The following is a 19,294-nucleotide window of genomic DNA, read 5'->3' on the forward strand; positions in this document are numbered from 1 at the left end:
ATATGTCTTGCTTCATCTGCTGACAGGCCTGTGAAACATCAAACCAAGTTTCCTGACAGGAGGCGCACCCTGTCAAAGAGTGAGGCGGGTGCTCACAGCCTGATATGAGTCACAGATCAGTTAGATCCCTGCAGGGTCAGGCTCAGGTGTACTCTAAAGAGGTGTGTCTCTACAACCCCAGCGGCCTGACTCAAATGCCAAAATCAATCCCCTGATGAACACCTATAGATGTTTTTCCCAAGCTGACAGGTCTGGAATAAAGAGCAGGGAGTTGGTAGGTCTGAAGAAGACGGAACCATTGGCCCAAAGAACACCCAGGATCAAACCCTCCTCCACCGATTCTGGCCTGGAGGTTCCACTGTCATCACTTCTCATTCAGCAGCTGCAGCAAATGCAGTTACAAGAGCGCACTTGTCAACCATTGTCAACCTCCTGGAGGGAACACTAAGCCCAGCTGTGGGGAGGACCTGTGGTCTGGGTGTGTAACACCCTGGGCTCACTGAGCCATGAGACTGAGCCTTCCGTCCGAGACATTTTCATAGATTCTTTTGATGAAGCCTTCATTGCTCCAACATGTGGATTTTATCAACCCTCCCCAAGGCTGAGCCTGACATTGGTGTGAATGTGGTTTCTTTCCCAAGCCACAGCTTGCAGAATGTAGGGTAGGTCTCCAGTGGGGTATATACCTTCACATCCAGGCTACACGAGGACTCTCCACCTTCCCCGCCCCCTGATTCTTACATGACAGATGGTGTTCACAGGTGGGACACACCCCAGGGATGCACTCAGATTTCATGAAATGCTGAACAAATTTGTGGAAGAGAGAGATCCTCCTTGGTTTCTCTAGAAAAGGTGTTGCAATATCTGGCAATTGAACCTCCTGCATATGTGGCCAACTTATCTACTCTTCTCCATTGATGGGGCCACCATCTTGGTCAAAGCCATCATCTCTATCTAATCCCTGTTCCTCAGCATAGCTGTAGGGATCTTTTGAAAATATAAATCAGATCACATCACTCCACTGCCTAAAATCCTTTAATGGCTGCCCTTTGAATTTAGAATAAAACCCAAATCCTTAATGTCTGTAAGATCCTGTCCCATACTACTTTCCCATATCACCTCTTCAACATCCCACTCTCTCCTTGCCCACCACACTCCAAGCCACTGGTTCTGTTGTTGCACCAGGACACCAAGTACTTTCCTGCCTCAGGAACTTTGCATTTGGGGGTTTCTCTGCCAAGTAGACCATTGTCCCCTCTTCACAGGGTACATTTCTTCTAAGCTCTAACGTCCCCCAGTTCCCTCCAAAGAGGTCTTTTGAAATCATGTGGCATAAAACGGCCTCCCCATCCTCAGCACTATTACTTCCTTCTTAATCAATGCTTGTGATCGACTTGATTATTGTTTGGTAAGCATTTGCTCTCCTCTTCCTGTACCCTTCCCACCCTGCTGACCCTGGGCTTGTCCATGTGACTCATGGTGGCAAATGGACTTGCACAGATTGTGACCCAAGCAGAAGCTTTAAATGTGTTCGGATGGCCGGGTCTGCCCTCTTGATCTCCCGCCATTCGCTGGGAGAAGAACCTATCCAAGGCGCCACTGGACCAAGGAGAGGGTAAGAGGCTCATGGTGCAGAGCTGAACTTGACCTTCAGCCTGAGGTCAAGCCCAGCTGAGGCCAGCAAACAGTGACTCAGAAGTAAACACCTGCTGTTGTAATCGCCTGGGCTTTTGGAGTGGCTTATTATACGGGTTATTTCAGCAGTGACTGGTTAAATGCAGCACTTCATCACAGGCTAATAATTTTCTCTATTTGTCTCATTTCTTCTCTATGTCCCCCACCAGGTTGCAAGATCCGTGAGGGCAGGGATCATGTTTGCATTTTCCCTGCTGTATTCCCTAATAAACAGCTCAATAAATAGTTGTCAAATGGATGGATACCTTGTCAGCACCCCCACAAGAGCCCTCAGTTTTTTGGGGGGCTGGTAAAGCATGTTTTTGCTTGTGCTCAGCATCCTGCTCACAGCCAGAGGGCCACCCCTGCCCTCCCTCTTCAGGCCGCAGGCTGCAGTGGCCATCACCATGGCCGTGGCTGTGACCGAGAAGGGGACGGAAAATCTTGACCTTAGCTTTAGTTTACGAAACGGGGAAAAGAGAAAATCCTTTGTAAGCTCCATTATTAGTAACGAGCCACATGCACTACACCTCCTACCACGGTTGGGAACCACCATTCAGGTTTAACAAAGCAGGGGTGAACCTGACTCCCGCCTCAACCCATTTCCAGAGATTTGCAGATACGTACCGAGAAATGGCAGCAAGCAGATACCACAGGCTTTGTGTGCCAGGTGTGCTTTTTATTCCTTTCCGAAATTTTAGTCCGCATGCTAAAAATAATCCATGGAGTAATTAAATGAAAATAAGAGAAATGAAGCCCACACAGAGAGATATATCAAAAGAACATTAAAATAATGTGTGTGTGTTGGGGGAGGGAGGAGAGCGAGTTCATAAATCTAAACTCATAAAGAAAAAGAACCGCATTCCCTTGAACATAAATCAAAGGAATAGCTTCCATCTTCAACACGATCTAATGGGTTTTTATATACAGACATCCTGAGTTTCACCAGGGAGAAGACAGAGAGGAGTGACGTGGGCAGTACGGCATGGGCAGATTTGGGGCTGATTTTTGCACAATCTGCAGGGAAGTCCATTTAAAATGTCCCCCTTTAAGACAGAACCAATTTAATCTATTTTAAATTGGTTTCTCCTGCGGATCGGCCACTTCAGCCTGCTATACAGGGCTGCAGTTCCCAACCTCAATGTCACAACCCACGAGGTGTTTCTCATTGTTTGTTACTCATAGTGAAGCCCTCAGTTTGTAAGACTTATGGTTTTAATGCAAATTTGACCAAATTCAAGGCCATTCCTCTTGTGCTTGTTTTCCCCCCCATGATGAATAAGACTGAAAGAAGGGAGACAGGGTTCCAGGCATGATGGGGAACAGGGGAGCGGTGCATGGACAGAGGTCCCCGGAGGGTGATGCGAGATGCAAGAGAACAGCACCCGTCACCAGGGTCACTGCTGGGGGCAGGGGTGTAAGGACCGGTGTGGGGGGCAGGAGACACCGAGCCCCACAGCACTGCAGGTGGCCCCCCTCAACTCTTCTCCCTACTGATACAGTCCTGGCCAAGGAGACACCAGCGGAAATCTGTATTTGCTTTTCTTTCTTCTTTTCTTTTCTTTTTTTTTTTTTTAAGATTTTATTTGAGAGAGAGAGAGCACACAAGTGGGTGGAGGGACAGAAGGAGAAGCAGACTCCCCGCTGAGCAGAGAGCCCAATGCAGGGCTCGATCCTGGGACCCCGGGATCATGACCTGAGCTGAAGCAGATGCTTAACAGATGGAGCCCCCAGGTGCCCCCGTATTTGCTTTTCTGACAGGAGACGCCAGAGCACTCCTGCCATCCCCTCTCCATCCTCCTAGCTTGATGCAAACGTGATGCCTGCCCCCGTAGCAGGCACTGGCCTTTTCACAGAAGCAACAACCTCAGGGAGGACCTAGTGGACCGGAGCACCGTGGCTCTGACGTGGAGGAGCCGCAGACCCCGCTGACACTGCCCACCTCCTGCTCCTTATTAGGGGGAGAGCAGTAAGCCCCCCACTCGAGCTCAGGACTCAGATCCTCTGTTTCCTGCAGCTGACATCATTGCTGATTAATCAATGACGGAGCCACAGGGCAGTGGCTTCTGGATAATTCCAACACAGCCCAGCATGCCACAGGGAGGCACACCCACATACACACTCACACACACATCCCCCAAAGGCTCAGCACCTTAGGAAGACTGAGGCTGTGTCTGGAGAAGCAAGTGCTGCCCCCAGATGGGGCTGGGTGGGACATGCCGACACCAGCTGTTTGGGGGCCACAAGAAGATGTTGACCTGTGAGCTTGGCTACCCCAACGTGATCAGTCAGGGGTCTAACCCGGGACTCTTCTACTCTGAGCACCCTTGATGCTTTCTGGGCACACTCGACACCCTCGTGGGGATCAGGTGGGGGGCAGGAGAGCCTGGTGTGAAGGGCAGCGGAGCAAGACCAAGACTTGACGAAGGCACAGAAAAGGGCCATGTCCCCACCTTCCAAGTGGTTTCATGAGCCCTGCAGAGACCTGTGGCGAGGCCGCGGCCCACACAGTGAGGAAGGGATTCCGGCTTAACTGGTTGGAACACTGATGTTCCTTAAAGGAAGAAGGAGATGAGGAGGAGGAAGGGGAGGAAGAGGAGGAAGAGGAGGACGTCTCCAGGGTCGTGTGAGGCTTCCAGACAAGCAGGACACAGGGCGCCTGTGGCTCCGCTGGCTCGCACGTGTATCAGCCCGGCCTCCTGCGCCTGCGCCTCCGCTGTCCCCGTGTTGCTGGGCGGCCGCCGGGACCCGTGAAGCCTGCCCAAGGGTCCTTCACCGCACACCCACGGTGCTCCCCTCACCTGGCCAGGCCGCCTCCGCTCCACCCGGGGTGCGCATCCCCTCGGGCAAGGGAGGGCTGCTGGAGGAGGCAGGTGCACGGAGGAGGCCGGGCCCGGCTCACCCGTCGAGGTCAGCCCGTGGTGACGGAGGAATGACAGCCGTCCCCACGCACGGACGCACGGAGAGAAGGAAAGCTGGGGAGGCAGGAGCCCACTTATTACCCAGAGCCTGCCAGCCTCACCGCTGAACCTCTGCAGGGGAGGGGAGGCCGGGCTGGCCTGGCAGGAAGCTTCTGGAAAGTCAGATGCCCACGGGGAGCCCATGTGTCAGCTCTGCGCCTGCCCTACCCCGATGCACGGATCACCCCTTGCCAACAGAGACCCCTGGAGGGGCCGGCCTCCCCCGCGGTCCCAGCTCCTCCTCCCAGCCTCCACCATCACTGAACCAAAGCCCCAAAGGGCCGCTGGGCAGAGAAGGCCCCTCCGTGGGGCATCGCCCAGCACCTCAGCCCACCCATCTCCCCCCGGACCCTCTGCCCCCTAACGTTGCCAGAGCGCAAACCAGCCGGGTCTGACCGGCCAGAGACGTTGTTTCTGCGGAGCTTGGCGCCTCCTGCCCCACGGCCACCCCGTCCCCTCCCGCTGAGGCCCTCCTGTTTGCTGTGCCCCTGCCCCGCAGGTATCTGCACACACTCTCCCGCTTGAGGCCGCGCAAACCCTAAACCGGGGGCTCTGTGGATTATAGCTTTTTCAAACATCCCCCAAAGTACTCCCAAAGGCATTGAGAGTGTCCCTGATGTCCCCTAGGAAGGCGCACATCCCGACAGCAGCTGGCGGCGGCCGCATGCCAAGGTCAGTGTGGCTGCTTCTCCCGCCACCGGGAGCCCAGTTGGCTGGACGGCTCGGGACGCTCCGGGCCGCGCCCCCCTCTTCCCACGCTGCTATCTGCAGCGCTTCGCCCGTCGCCCCATGGCCCCAAGGTGACTGCTGGGGCCCCAGACATGACAGCCGTGTTGGAGGGGGACAGGTGAGGGCGCAGTGCGGGCGGTGGAGGGTGCCAGCAGCGTATTTATAAACGAAAATGTGTTCTAGTGCCTTCTCCCCACAGGGCTGCCCCTGGGCCTCCTCTAGCTCAGGAAGGGAAACGAGCAGGCTGGGGGGTCCCGAGTGGCCACGGACATGGAGCATACAAGCCTCAATGGTCTGTCATAAACCTCAGGTGAGCCTGGATCAAGGTAAGGGAACCAAACATCCCCAAAGGTCTCAGAGTCAGCGAGGCCCCCTTCCCCACAGCTCCTGTGCAGAGGCTTACCTGGAGAGGCTCACCTGGAGAGGCCCACCTGGAGAAGCTCACCTGGAGAGGCCCACCTGGAGAGGCTCACCTGGAGAGGCCCACCTGGAGAAGCTCACCTGGAGAGGCCCACCTGGAGAAGCCCACCTGGAGAGGCTCACCTGGAGAGGCACACCTGGAGAGGCCGACCTGGAGAGGCTCACCTGGAGAGGCTCACCTGAAGAGACCCACCTGGAGAGGCTCACCTGGAGAGGCTCACCTGGAGAGGCTCACCTGAAGAGACCCACCTGGAGAGGCCCACCTGGAGAGGCCCACCTGGAGAGGCTCACCTGGAGAGGCCCACCTGGAGAGGCTCACCTGGAGAGGCCCACCTGGAGAGGCCCACCTGGAGAGGCCCACCTGGCAAGCTGGAAACTCTCATTCACTGAAATCATTAGCTGGATTTGCAAACACTAATAAAAACATTAGCATATATAAAGATCAACCGTATCCCAATTACTCTCCCCCTTGTCAGATCAAATATTCCCTCATTCATATATACGGTTCCTTAGGAGGAGTCATTCCCTCTCCCCCGACACACACAGCCCCTAAAAGAGTTAAGATCCATTAGCACAGTTCACATAAATGTGTGCGGCCAAGAGGGTGAAAATAACCACAGGTCCGCAAATTTGAAGACTGAACATCAAGGCTTTTATAAAGGAAATTCAGGAGATGAGTGTTATAATCCCAAGACCCTCGTTAAGAAAGTCAGGTAAATTCTGTGCTAAATTAAGGATTTGGGCTACCCGCACGTGTTAATCTAGGGGCCCCGGTCGATCTGCAAAGTAGGCTTAAGGCTTGTCCCGAGAAGCTGCCTAGGTTTTGAAGGATTATTTACCCATAATTACAAGACTGAGTGACTAGGTCTACCAGCACTACACGACAGCCACAGATAGTACTTAATGCAGTGCTTATTATGTGCTGCTAAGTACTTTGCAAGAGTATTTACCCCAGAGATGCAGACATAGTGAAGTGAAGAGGCCCCTGCCCCCCAGTGTTCCCAGCAGCAGTGTCCACAACAGCCAGACTGGGAGGAGCCTCGGGGTCCTCGACAGATGATGGATGAGAAGCCGTGGCCTGTGTACAGGGGGTGTCCCTCAGCCACCAGAAACGACGGCCACCCACCATTTGCTTCGACGTGGCTGGAGCTGGAGGGTGTGATGCTGCGTGGAGTTAGTCGGAGAAGGACAATGAGCATATGGTCTCGCTCACACGGAGAATATAAGACCTAGTGGAAGGGATCATAGGGGAGGGAGGGGAGCTGAGGGGGAAACAGAGGGGGAGACAAACCACGGGAGACTCCTGACTCTGGGGAGCGACCAAGGGGCAGTGGAAGGGGAGGCGGGCAGGGCTTGGGGTGCCTGGGTGACGGGCATGAAGGAGGGCACGTGATGTGATGAGCACTGGGTGTGCAATGCACCTGATGAATTATTAAAAACCACATCTGAAACTAAGGATGTACTCTACGTTGGCTAATTGAATTTAAATCAAAAAAGAAAAAAGAAATACCAGGGTATCTAATATAACCTTACAGCTGTCCGAGGAAGGATCTCCATTTTATAGATGTGAAGACTGAGTACCTGCCCTCTGTCTGCATTCTTAGTGCCACTCGGGCGGCGCTCTGCTGCACGCAGCGTAGGCCGGTGGAAGGGCAGCAGAGCAGAGTGCCTGGACTCGGTTGGGCCTGTGAGAGCTGTTTCAACTGAAAGCAAAGCCTTTGGTGGACACTTGTGTCCCTGCACACACAGACAAGGACTTATCTCAGGGTCCTGGGGCGGTGTGTTCATGTGGCCTTTCCAAGGAGCCACTATCTCCAAGGACCCTGTCATAAGCTGAAACGTGTCGTCCTCCGTGTTACTCGGGGGTCTCTAGAACCAACAGGTTCTTCCTGGGTGCGTACACGGGAAGGGGAGGTTACTAGGAACTGGCTCTTGTGATTATAGAGGCTGGAAGTCCACGATGTGCGGTCTGCAAGCTGCGGATGCTGGAGAGCCGGGGGTGCAGCTCGGTCTGGGTCTGGAGGCCAGAGAAGGAGGAGGGCCGAGGGCAGCAGCAGGTGGGTGTCGTGCAGCAGCAGGCAGGCAGGGAAGGCCTGATTCTTCCTTCCTCTGCCCTTTTGTTCCACTGTGGCCCTCAACAGATTGGATGATGCCAACCACACTGGGGAGGGCAAACCAGTGTACTGAGTCCACTGATCCGATTGCTAATTTCATCCAGAAACACCCTCACGGGCGCAATGATGTGTAGCCAAACATCTGGGCACCCCACCCAACCAGTCGAGCTGCACACCAACCATCACACCCTCAAATTCCTATGTTGAAGTCTCAACCCTCAATACCCCAGAATATGATCTTATTTGGAAATATGGCCTTTAACTAAGTTAAAATAAGGTCATTAGGATGGTTCTAATGCAACATGACCGGTGGCCATATAAGAAGAGGAGATAGGGACACAGGTACGCACAGAGGAAGTACGTAGACGCGGGAGAAGACCATCACGGACAAGCCACGGTGAGAGGCCTCAGAGGAAACCAACCCTGCCAGCACCTTGCTCTGGGACCTCCAGCCTCCAGACTGAGATCCATTTGTGTTGTTTAAGCCTCCAGGCTGCGGTACTTTGCTACGGCAGCCACAGGACACTAGCACAGACACAGGGTGGTTCTTAGCCTGAAGAGATACTGGGGCACTCAACTATGTGTGGGGTGGGGGACAGAGTGGGGGTGGTTCCTGGGCCCCTTTAGCTCTTGATATGGATGCTCCAATCTTAAGCTCTACCTCCCACACGTGCTTGGAAGCCAAGCGTATGCCCATGGCCACAGCCGGTGCCAGGTTTTCCTTACTGACTCCAAGTCGGCCAATGGCTGGTCTCCCATATACCACGCTCCCTGTGCGTGCTGGTAGTTGGAGGGGCAGCAGGGACACATCGTAAGACCCATGGTATCATTCGCAGGGACCAGCACAAAAGGAAAAGTCAGAGAGGGCCCCCTTGCTCAGAGTCTATTAAGGATTTCAAGACAGCAAGGGCAGAGCACTGAACCAAGGATGGGGCCCTTCTCCGCACGGAGCCCTTGGCAGCCACACAGGCCACACACCCAAGAAGCTTGCTCTGGTCTCACGCACGGGCTTGAATGAAGTGGTCAGGGGGCAGGGAGCCCTCTGCCTCCATAGGAATGCAACAGGGACAACGCAATAGACACAAAGGGACAGATGCGGCTGGGACAGGGACTTTGGATTCACGCGCCACCTCTCCTCCAGCCCAGCACCAGCCTCCTGGGCCTCCGTCTCCGGTCTCCATCGGCCGTCAGGACCAGAGGTGGACGGCTGCTTGCCACAGAGGAGATGCAAGAAGAGAGTTTGGCTTAAGACTAAAATGCTGAAGCCACCGGCTGCCTGCTGGGATGCGAAGGGCACGCCTGCTGCTCTACATTTGCTTTTCGTTCAAAGACCTAGCAATTAGGAGAATGATAACAACGGCCAACTTTTATTGGGCCCTTGACATACACCAGGCTCTGCTGTGAACCTGTTATGGAGACGGCTTCACCTCGTTCCCTCCAGAGCCCCCTGAACTGGGCACCTTACTGCCCGGGAAGGGGGAAGGGCACAGACAGGTTAAGCCCAAGGCCGCGCTTCATCAGGGGAAGAGCTGGGATTCCTCTGGGGCCTGTGTCTCCAGGGTGCAGGCCCGAGTATTTGGCATCGTCACACTTCCTTTCAGCAGACCCAGGAGGAGAGAAGTAAATCCATGTGCTCCGAGGACGAGGAAACAACACAAACGCCAACTTGGCACAGGCCCAGCGCCGAGAGAGAGGAGATCTGTTCTGGGGTGAGCGGGGGAGCAGGGTTTTCCTATTTCCATCAAGGGGAAACCAGAGAAACCATCTCCGCTGTAATTTGCTCAATGACCTCACGCAAAAAAAAATCTTTGACCTCACTCAGCGCGTCAAATAGATGCTGATTGGGGACGCATTTACTTCTCAGGGTCCCCGTGATAATCAGGGACTTCCAGAGCTGCTCGTCATTGAACTGCTCCAGGATCAGCCACTGGCTCTTAGCTTTGCTCTCTACCTTCTCTCCATTCTCCACACTGGAGCTCAGGCCATTTTTTTCATGGAGTAAATCCGATAGTCATTTCCCGTAACGGCTTTCCATGGTCTGAGGATTAAGGCAAAACTCGCTTCCCTGGCCTGCAAAGTCCTCTAGAATTTGGCCCCAACCTGCTGCCTGCCCATCCTCCCCGCCCCCTGCTCTCCATCACTCCCCGGGCCTCAGCGCCACCGGCCTCCCTTCAGAGGACGACCTCCATCCCGCTCTCCCCGGCCGCAGGGCCTCTGCACACGCTGCTCCTGCTGCTGGGAGGGAAGCTCTGCCTTTCTTCTTTCACCTTGGTGACTGTCACTTGGTCCTCAGCAATCAGTTCAAGAGCCAATTCCTTCCTTTTTAAAATAGTGGCCTTATAGAGACATAATTCAAATGGCACATTATTCCCCTACGTATCGCGCACAGTTCAATGGTTTTTGGTAGAGGCACAAAATGTGCAGCCGTCATCGCAATCAATAACTTCAGGACGTTCTCATCACCCCGAAAGGAATCCCTTACCCGTCAAAAGTCACTCCTCATTTCCCCCTTCCTCCTCTTTCCCCACGCCCCGCCCCAGGCAACTCTAATCTAGTTTCTTCTCTGGATTTGCCTATTCCAGGCATCTCACAGCAAGGGAACCACACAATGCATAGTCTTTGGTGAATGACTTCTCTCATTTTAGCACCTTGTTTTTCAAAGTTCACCCATGCTGTGACTTGTACCAGAACTCATTGCTTTCTTCTTTTTTTTTTTTTTTTTAATTTTACTTATTTGCTTGAGAGAGAGAGAATGCACACCAGTCGGGGCGGGGCAGGCAGAAAGAGAGAGAGAGAGACAAGCAGACGCCCCCGCTGAGCAGGGAGCCCAACGAGGGGCTCGATCCCAGGACCCTGAGATCATGACCTGAGCTGAAGGCAGATGCTTAACTGTCCGAGCCGCCCAGGAGCCCTGAACTCGTTCCTTTCTATTGCCAATAATATCCCGCTCTGTGGATATGCTACGTTTTACTTATCTGTCCATCAGTGGATGAACATTGGAGCGGCTTCCACTCACTGCCTGTTACGAATCGTATGTTGCGAACTTTTATTTTTTTTATAAATTTATTTTTTATTGGTGTTCAATTTGCCAACATATAGCATAACACCCAAGGCTCATCCCATCAAGTGCCCGTCACCCAGTCACCCCCTCCCCCTGCCCACCTCCCCTTCCACCACCCCTAGTTGGTTGCGAACATTTATATACACAAGTGCTCGAGTGGACATGTGTTTTCCATCCTCTTGGATAAACACCTCGGAGTGGAATTTCTGGGCCACATGGTAAATCTGCTTAACCTTCTGAGGAATTGCCAGTTTGCTTCCCAAAGTGGCTGCACCACCTCCATTCCCACCAGCGATGTGTGTGCACATGCGTGCGTGCTCCAGGATCTCCACAGCCTCCACGGACCCTATTAACTGCCTTTATGGTTAAAGCCAGTCACCCTAGTAGACGTGAAGGGCGTCTCCTTGTGGATTTGCGTTTCCCTGATGGCTAAGGATGGCAAAGCATCTTTTCACATGTTTATTGACCCTCTGTATATGTTCTTTGGAGAAATGTCTCTTCAGATCCTTTGCCCATTTTCCTTTTTTAAAAATTTTTATAAATTTATTTTATTTTATTTTATTTAATAAATTTATTTTTTATTGGTGTTCAATTTGCCAACATATAGAATAACACCCAGTGCTCATCCCCTCAAGTGCCCCCCTCAGTGCCCGTCACCCAGTCACCCCCTCCCCCTGCCCACCTCCTCTTCCACCACCCCTAGTTTGTTTCCCAGAGTTAGGAGTCTCTCATGTTCTGTCTCCCTTTCTGGTATTTCCCACTCATTTTTTCTCCTTTCCCCTTTATTCCCTTTCACTATTTTCTGTATTCCCCAAATGAATGAGACCATATAATGTTTGTCCTTCTCCAATTGACTTACTTCACTCAAGCATCATACCCTCCAGTTCCATCCACATTGAAGCAAATGGTGGGTATTTGTCGTTCCTAATGGCTGAGGAATATTCCATTGTATACATATTTGCCCATTTTCTAATTGAGTGGAGTTATTTCCTCTTGAAGTCAGCTGCCTCCACTGTCAACAAGCTGTTTAAGAATAATCCTAGAAAACGGGTTGTTGTTGTTTCTCTCTTAGAATGAAGAACACGTTTCTGCTGTGACAAGCAGGAGTTCAGCCTCAAAAAATAATTTAAAATCTGGGGACCTGACAAAAATGCCTTTGGAGAGTCTGTAAATCCAGAAGGGAAGACTCAGACTTCAGGGAATTATTTTGTCTGAAAAACTGCAGCCCAATTAATATTCTGTGAAAGTTAAAAAAAAAATGTAAAAAAAAAAAAAAACTCGGAAGTGCCAAGCTCTGGATAATCTTGTTAATCGTGGCTTGCTCCCCCAAATCTTGCTGTGCTCTGTGACTCTTCCATTCTGTTAGTTTCCCTAGAGGATAAATAAACTCATTTGTCTGACCTCATTCTCTAGCAAGGGCAGATCGACATTCCTTGGAGAAATTACAGAAACAGCCCTGCACTTCTTGCAAGGTGATTCTCCCCCGAATCTCCCCCCTCCCCGGCCTCCCCGCCAAGGCTCCCCTTCTGACATTAGCATCTATTATGTCCCCAGCTGAATTCTTCCCTAAAGGGCACTCAGCATCTCTGGCCCACGCCAGTGTCAAGGCAACCTCACGGACCGTGAAGGAAGCAGGAGTTCCTGGAGGAGGGCGGGAAAGAACCCAGCGGAAAGATTCCGGGGTCAGGGCGAAGCTGTCCTGACCTCTGCAGTGAAAGAAGTCCCAGGAGCTGGAGGTACACACCATGCAGAGCTTCTGTTTCCTTGGTAAGACCATCTCCACGCAGGCAAGAATGCTCAGAACCCCAGGGCCTCTGTGTCTTTGCTGAGAGGGGCATCATGTCTTGGAAGGAATTAGAGCATCCTGTAAGGAGGGTCACCGGCCTGAACCCCCAGGACAACAGGGATGCTCCGCCGTACATACCCTTGCAGAGCAAGATGCTTGAATAGTCAGGCACAAGGGATCTCGAAGGTGCACTGTGGCTTCTGCACTCTCCGGAATAAGGTTTGGTTCGGTAAGAAGGAATCGTCGGAGCACATAGGTAAGTCGAGGATCAGACTTCCTGCCTAAAGACCCGCGTTTCAGGTTGGAGGTGTATTCGCGGGAGTGATGTCCAAGTTCAAAACACAAGCCGCTCCCTCCGTGGGGATTCCAAGCAAGCACTCACCGCCCCATTCCACAGGCTGAGAGGACTTCTGCTCACGTGTTCTGTTCCAGCCCCTGAATCACATCTGGAACAGGGGATGAGCAGAACGTTTGCAAGAGAAGCAGTCCAGAGAGTAAAGCATGGAGGGGAAGGAGTCAGGAAAAGCTTTTTTTTTTTTTTCTCCTTAGGTAACAAAAATGGTTTTCAGACAAAATCTTTCTTGAAAATTCACTGTATGTGTGATAAAAGCAGAACGAAGCTGATCCAAGTGGATTACTTAAAACGTATGTTTGGGGAGCTAGGGTGTTGGAATGAGGGCAACCAGCAATTGGTCTGGTTTGTCTGGGACTTTCTTGATTTCAGACTCATGCCCCTGCAACCCCTCAGTCCTGGGCAAACTGGGACAGGTGACCAGCCTATTGGAAAATGCTCACTGGACTAGTCAGTCCCCTGTGGCTTCCCATGGGAACCTCCAGGGCTCCAGGAAGTGATACAACAACAGGGACCAGGGTCCCTGTGTCTGCTTCTCGATCTCCTGGGCCAAGCTCTATGCTTTGCCTATGGAAGTACTTAAGAAATGTTGCTCAGATAGAAGTGGCAAAGGACCCCCAGAACAACACCTAAAATATCACTGTCAGCAAGGAAGCATCAGGAAGAAAAGGGGACAGGAGAGGTACATCAGGTTTCTAGAATGCTCCAGACCTGGGTCAGATGCTTCACTGCATTACCTCGGAAAACCCAAGGTGATGATTTGGAGGTAGGACAGTGAGGCTGGCATGGGGGCTGATAGGATGACGCAGGCGTGTCTGCTTCTAGCACCCTTGACCTTGGCATCATATTGCACTTTTCTAGTCTCAAAGGGACCCCGGCAGGGCCCCACCTTTCCTCACCGCCTTCCCCATATGCCTCGGATCACCATTCTTCCAGCAAGCCGTCTTGGCTCCAACCCCCTGCTGCCTGCCAGGGCTGCTGGCCAGGATACTGTTTGGCAACATGTGCCCTTCCTGCCCACCCCAGGGCTTGGAGACTCTCTGCCACTTCTGGCTTTGGAGGAGGGCTGCACGAGAATAAAATCCTAGCTTACGGCAGCTGCAAAATCCTGAAGTGTGGGCCAAGCCAGGCTCTGCACCGCCCCACACCAATGCGTGCAGTTCAGAGGGAGAAAACAGCCTGACGAGACCCAAGGAGGGGAGGCCCAAGACAAGGCTCAGCCTGCCCACGGGGCCGTGCTCGGTGATAACAGGGACAGTCCCTTGGGTCTTGGATCATGTCAGGCCATGGCAGTCCTAGGATTCCCATTTGGCTCAGTGGCACCAAATTTCCTTTAAGTCCGGTGCCTGCGATGTGCCTTCCAGCTGATTCGCTCTATGTGTGCGGAAGCAATCCCCCAAGCCACTGCTGCTGATAAATATATACGTGCATCTCAGTTGCCTTCGCCCTTCAATTTTGGTGGAAAGACGAGGTTTGCATATTTGTAGACTTGGAGACAAACACCGCTCTTTCAGGGACCCCAACTGGAGCGACTCTTGGATTTTTGTTTTGACTATTTGGATCAAAGGAAGTCAAGAGAAATTGGTGGCCTCCTGACATGGCATTGTGCCATGAGAACGGTCAGGAATCATTCCAGAAATACCCAGTGAATTGGTTTCAAGTGCCTCTGGACAAAGATTCGACACTTCAAGTTTAAGTGTTAACTCCGCATTAGAGTTGACAGATTTTAGATGTGCTGGGTTTGAATCCTGGCCTGTGTGATGGGTGGGCTGCTTACCCTCAAGCTCAGGACCCTGAGATCCTAACCTGAGCTGAAACCCAGAGCTGGACACCCAACTGACTGCACCACCCAGGAGTCCCCGCAGTTCCCCTTTATATAAGGATGCTGATCATATTAGCATATGGATTAGCAATACGTAGCCCACCCTATACCTGTATGATGTCATTTAAACTAATTACATCTGCAACAACCTGGTTTCCTAGTAAGGTCCATCCTGAGCTACCGGAGGTTATGATTTCTACATACGGATTTTGGAAAGCCACAATTCAACCCATAACAGCTATTTGCCTTCTAGACTTGTGAGTTCTTTTTCCTGCAGCAAGCAGGCAGAGGAGGGGTCAGCATTCCCTCCTCCCGTCTGGACCAGCAAAAATGCTCCTGCTCTGTTCTACAGCCTTCATCCCAGCTCCTGGTTCCTGCAGCCTGAAGGCCTGTCTAACTCACTGGGGCAACTTTCTCTTTCTCTCTCCCTGCCCATCCCGGCAATCTAGGACACTGCTGTGCACATAGCAGACACTCCATAAATATTTATTAAGTGAATGAATGTGCCATTTCATTTAATCCTCAAACACCTCTAGCAGATAAACATCATTATCCTGTTTCATGATAAAGAAAATGATCTGTTTATATTTGAAGCTACTGTCTTTGGACAAAGGTGCCACCGGTATAACTGCTGGTTTTCTAGAACACCCCAGACCCCTGACAGTACTAAACTCACAAGACACGTCTGCCTAACAGGTCCCAAGGCCTCTCCACAAATCTCCTAGTGAGAATCTCCTGGCATCTCTTGTTTTTAACAAATGCCTCTGTGTGACTCTAAAATCAGTTCCAGGGATGCCCGGGTGGCTCAGCGGTTTGGCGCCTGCCTTTGGCCCAGGGCGCGATCCTGGAGTCCTGGGATCGAGTCCCGCGTCGGGCTCCCTGCATGGAGCCTGCTTCTCCCTCTGTCTGTGTCTCTGCCTCTCTCTCTCTATGTCTATCATGAATAAATAAATAAATCTTAAAAAAATAAAAAGTAAAAAATAAATAAAATCAGTTCCATTTGGAAACAACAGCCTGAAGATATAAATGTGAAGGTGGAGGGGGCAAGGATCTCTCTTCTTTTGATTTTGTGTTTTCCTCTGAAGGAACAGGAGTCTGGAAACACCCCTAGCTTCTCTCTCCTGCTAATTCAGCATCTTCTCTGGTGAGTTTGGGACAAGGGATCAGACATGCCTGACTTTGCCCCTTCCTTTCTCCTTCTGCTGCCTCGGGTATGCACATTTGGTCTGGTCTGTTCTCTGCCAGGCAATGGGGGTCTTGGCGGGAAGGCGGGGGACAAGATATCAAACTACTTTGGTTTTTTGATAACATTGGAAACATTCAAACAATCAATACGATTTTTATGTCAACATTTAGAATATGTCCAAAGTTACATTCTTTGGAACTCCTTAAACCTATGACAAATACAAATCAGATGACTACTTAAAAAAAAAATCCGTGCAAAGGTTCATAGTTTCACAAAACAGACACAATACACAGCACCATTAGTGCTGAGGAGAGAGTCTTGCCAAAAACAAAAAACAAAAAACAAGAAAACTATTCTGATCGGGCCTCTGGGTCTCACCAGCACCAGTTTATAGAAAATAAAAGCAGAAAGAAGAGAATGTTAACGGACACCACGTCTAGATTACAAAATACCCAAAAGGGGGGAAATTTACGGGGTAAATGATCTAGTTTCTTCAACAAATAAATGGCCCCAAATCAGATCAATAAAAAGAGAAGAAAACCAGAGATGCCAAAAGGCTTAAGGAATTGATCAACTAAATGCAACATGTGACTTTGCATCAGATTTAAATAGATCAGCAGTCAGAGAAAGCATGAGGCCATAATGGAAACATGAACACGGGCCAGATACTTGATCAGATTAAGAAATTATTGCTAATTTTTACTTGTTAAGAAAGTAGTGCAGTGCTGTTAAACAAAAGAGACCTTATCAGTCAGACGTGGGAACGAAAAAGGTTAAAGTTACGATGGAGAATGCCTGAGAGTTGCTTCAAAGTAACTTGGGGTGGTCGGGGTGGGACTTGAGACGAGTTGAAAATTATCACAGCGGAGAAATGGGCACAGGAGAGAGCCCATTACACTGTTCTAACTTTGTGTATTTTTAAAAGGAATTTAGGCATAATAAATGGCACTGTGCCTATGGTTTTGAAAGGATGCCTTACCTTTTAGAGACATGCTGGTACAATTGTGGATAAAAGATATGAGGTATGGAATTTACTTTAAAATAACTACAGGGTCTTTTCCGGTTACTGCAGCACGAGCTACCATGAGCAGCAAAGTCTCCCGCGACACCCTGTACGAGGCGGTGCCAGAGGTCCTGCACGGGAACCAGCACAAGCGCAGGAAGTTTCTGGAGACGGTGGAGCTGCAGATCACCCTGAAGAACTATGACCCTCGGAAGGACAAATGCTTCTCGGGCACCGTCAGGCTTAAGTCCACCCTCTGCCCCAAGTTCTCCGTGTGTGTTGTGGGGGACCAGCAACACTGTGATGAGGCCACGGCAGTGGATATTCCCCACATGGACATGGAAGCGCTGAAGAAACTCAACAAGAATAAAAAACTAGTCAAGAAGTTGGCCAAGAAGTATGATGCCTTTTTGGCTTCAGAATCTCTGATTAAGCAGATCCCACGAATCCTGGGTCCAGGCTTGAATAAAGCTGGCAAGTTCCTTCCTTCCTGACCCACAATGAGAACAGGGTGGCCAAAGTGGTGAAGTGAAGTCCACCATCAAATTCCAGATGAAGAAGGTGCTATGTCTGGCAGTGGCTGCTGGCCACGTGAAGACGATGGACGATGAGCTCGTGTACAACATCCACTTAGCTGTCAATTTCCTGGTGTCCTTGCTCAAGAAGAATTGGCAGAACGTCCGGGCTTTGTACATCAAGAGCACCATGGGCAAGCCCCACTGCCTTTACTAAGACCGTTTAATAAATCCTAGTGCTACCGTTAAAAATCATAATAATAATTAATAAAATAAAATAACTATAGGAAACAACTGAGAGTCGCTGGAGGGGCAGTGGGTGGGGGATGGGGTAACTGGGTGATGGGCATGAGAGACACAGAGAGGGGCAGAGACACAGGCAGAGGGAGAAGCAGGCTCCCTGCAGGGAGCCCAACGTGGGACTCGATCCCGGGACCCTGGGGTCATGCCCTGAGCTGAAGGGAGGCGCTCACCACTGAGTAACCCAGGCGTCCCTAAGGAGGAACCTGATGGGATGAGCACTGGGTGTTAAATGCAACTGATGAATCACTAAATTCTACCTCTCAAACTAATAGTACACTATATGGTAACTAAATTGAATTTAAATAAAAAATTTAAAAACAATAAATAATTGAAATAAAAAATAAAGACATTGAATTTAATTTCTATGAGAAAAACACAATAATTCAGGTTGGGTGTGTGCTATGGATTGAACATCTTTGTCCCCCATCCCCACCCAAGTTCATATATTGATGCTCTAAGCCCTAATGTATTTATAGGTGGGGCCTTTTGGAGGCGATTAGGTCATGAGGATGGAGAATTTAGGAATAGGATTAGGGCCCTTTTAAAAAGAGACACTAAAGATATGATCTCTCTCTCTCTACAATGGCAACCTTCTGCAAGCCAGAGGAAGAGTTCTCATCAGGAACCATATCAGCCAGCACCTGCAATTTGGATTTCTCAGTCTCCAGAACTACGAGAAATAAATGTTTCTTACATCACTAGTCTACGGTAATTTGTTACAGCAGCCCAGGCTGATTGACACAGTGGGCAATGGATAAAATACAATTGGCTGTATATTGTTAATTTTGGAAGTTGAGTAATGAGCCCAAGAGTCCTCTTTTCGTTATTTTCTCTACCTTTATGTTTGAAAATTTATAATAAAAACTTTTTTAAAACAGAAAAAAAGAGGAACTACTTCCTAAAACCTATCTTATGAGGCTCCTATAATTTGGATATCCAAGCCAGACAAAGACAGTCCAGTAATGAAAATTACGTGCCAATCTCATGGATGAATATACAGGCAGAAGTCCAAAGTTAAATTTATTTATTTTTAAAGATTTGTCTATTTATTTATTTGAAAGGGGAGGGGCAGAGAGGGAGGGAGAAATAATCTCAAGCAGACTCTGCCCTGAGCTCAGAGCCTAACTTGAGGCTCAATCACACAACCCTGAGATCACAAGCTGAGCTGAAACCAAAAGTCAGATGCCCAACTGACTGTGCCACTCAGGTGCTCCCAAAATTAAATTTAAATAAAAGATTAAGAAACTAAACCCAGGATGCCTGGGTGGCTCAGCAGTTGAGCATCTGCCTTTGGCCCAGGCTGTAATCCTGGGATCCAGGATCGAGTCTCATATCAGGCTCCCTGCCTGGAGCCTGCTTCTCCCTCAGC

General features: G+C 50.6%; 1 protein-coding gene and 1 pseudogene across 2 annotated transcripts in view; one reads left to right on the forward strand and one right to left on the reverse strand.

The window, feature by feature from the left end:
- Positions 1-19,294, reverse strand: part of KAZN (kazrin, periplakin interacting protein) — a 785,323-nt gene that overhangs the window by 665,921 nt on the left and 100,108 nt on the right. The window lies entirely within an intron of this gene.
- LOC121497919 lies at positions 17,188-17,874 on the forward strand (annotated as a pseudogene).

The sequence above is a fragment of the Vulpes lagopus genome, chromosome 8, assembly GCF_018345385.1.
Source record: "Vulpes lagopus strain Blue_001 chromosome 8, ASM1834538v1, whole genome shotgun sequence".
Lineage (NCBI taxonomy): Eukaryota > Metazoa > Chordata > Mammalia > Carnivora > Canidae > Vulpes > Vulpes lagopus.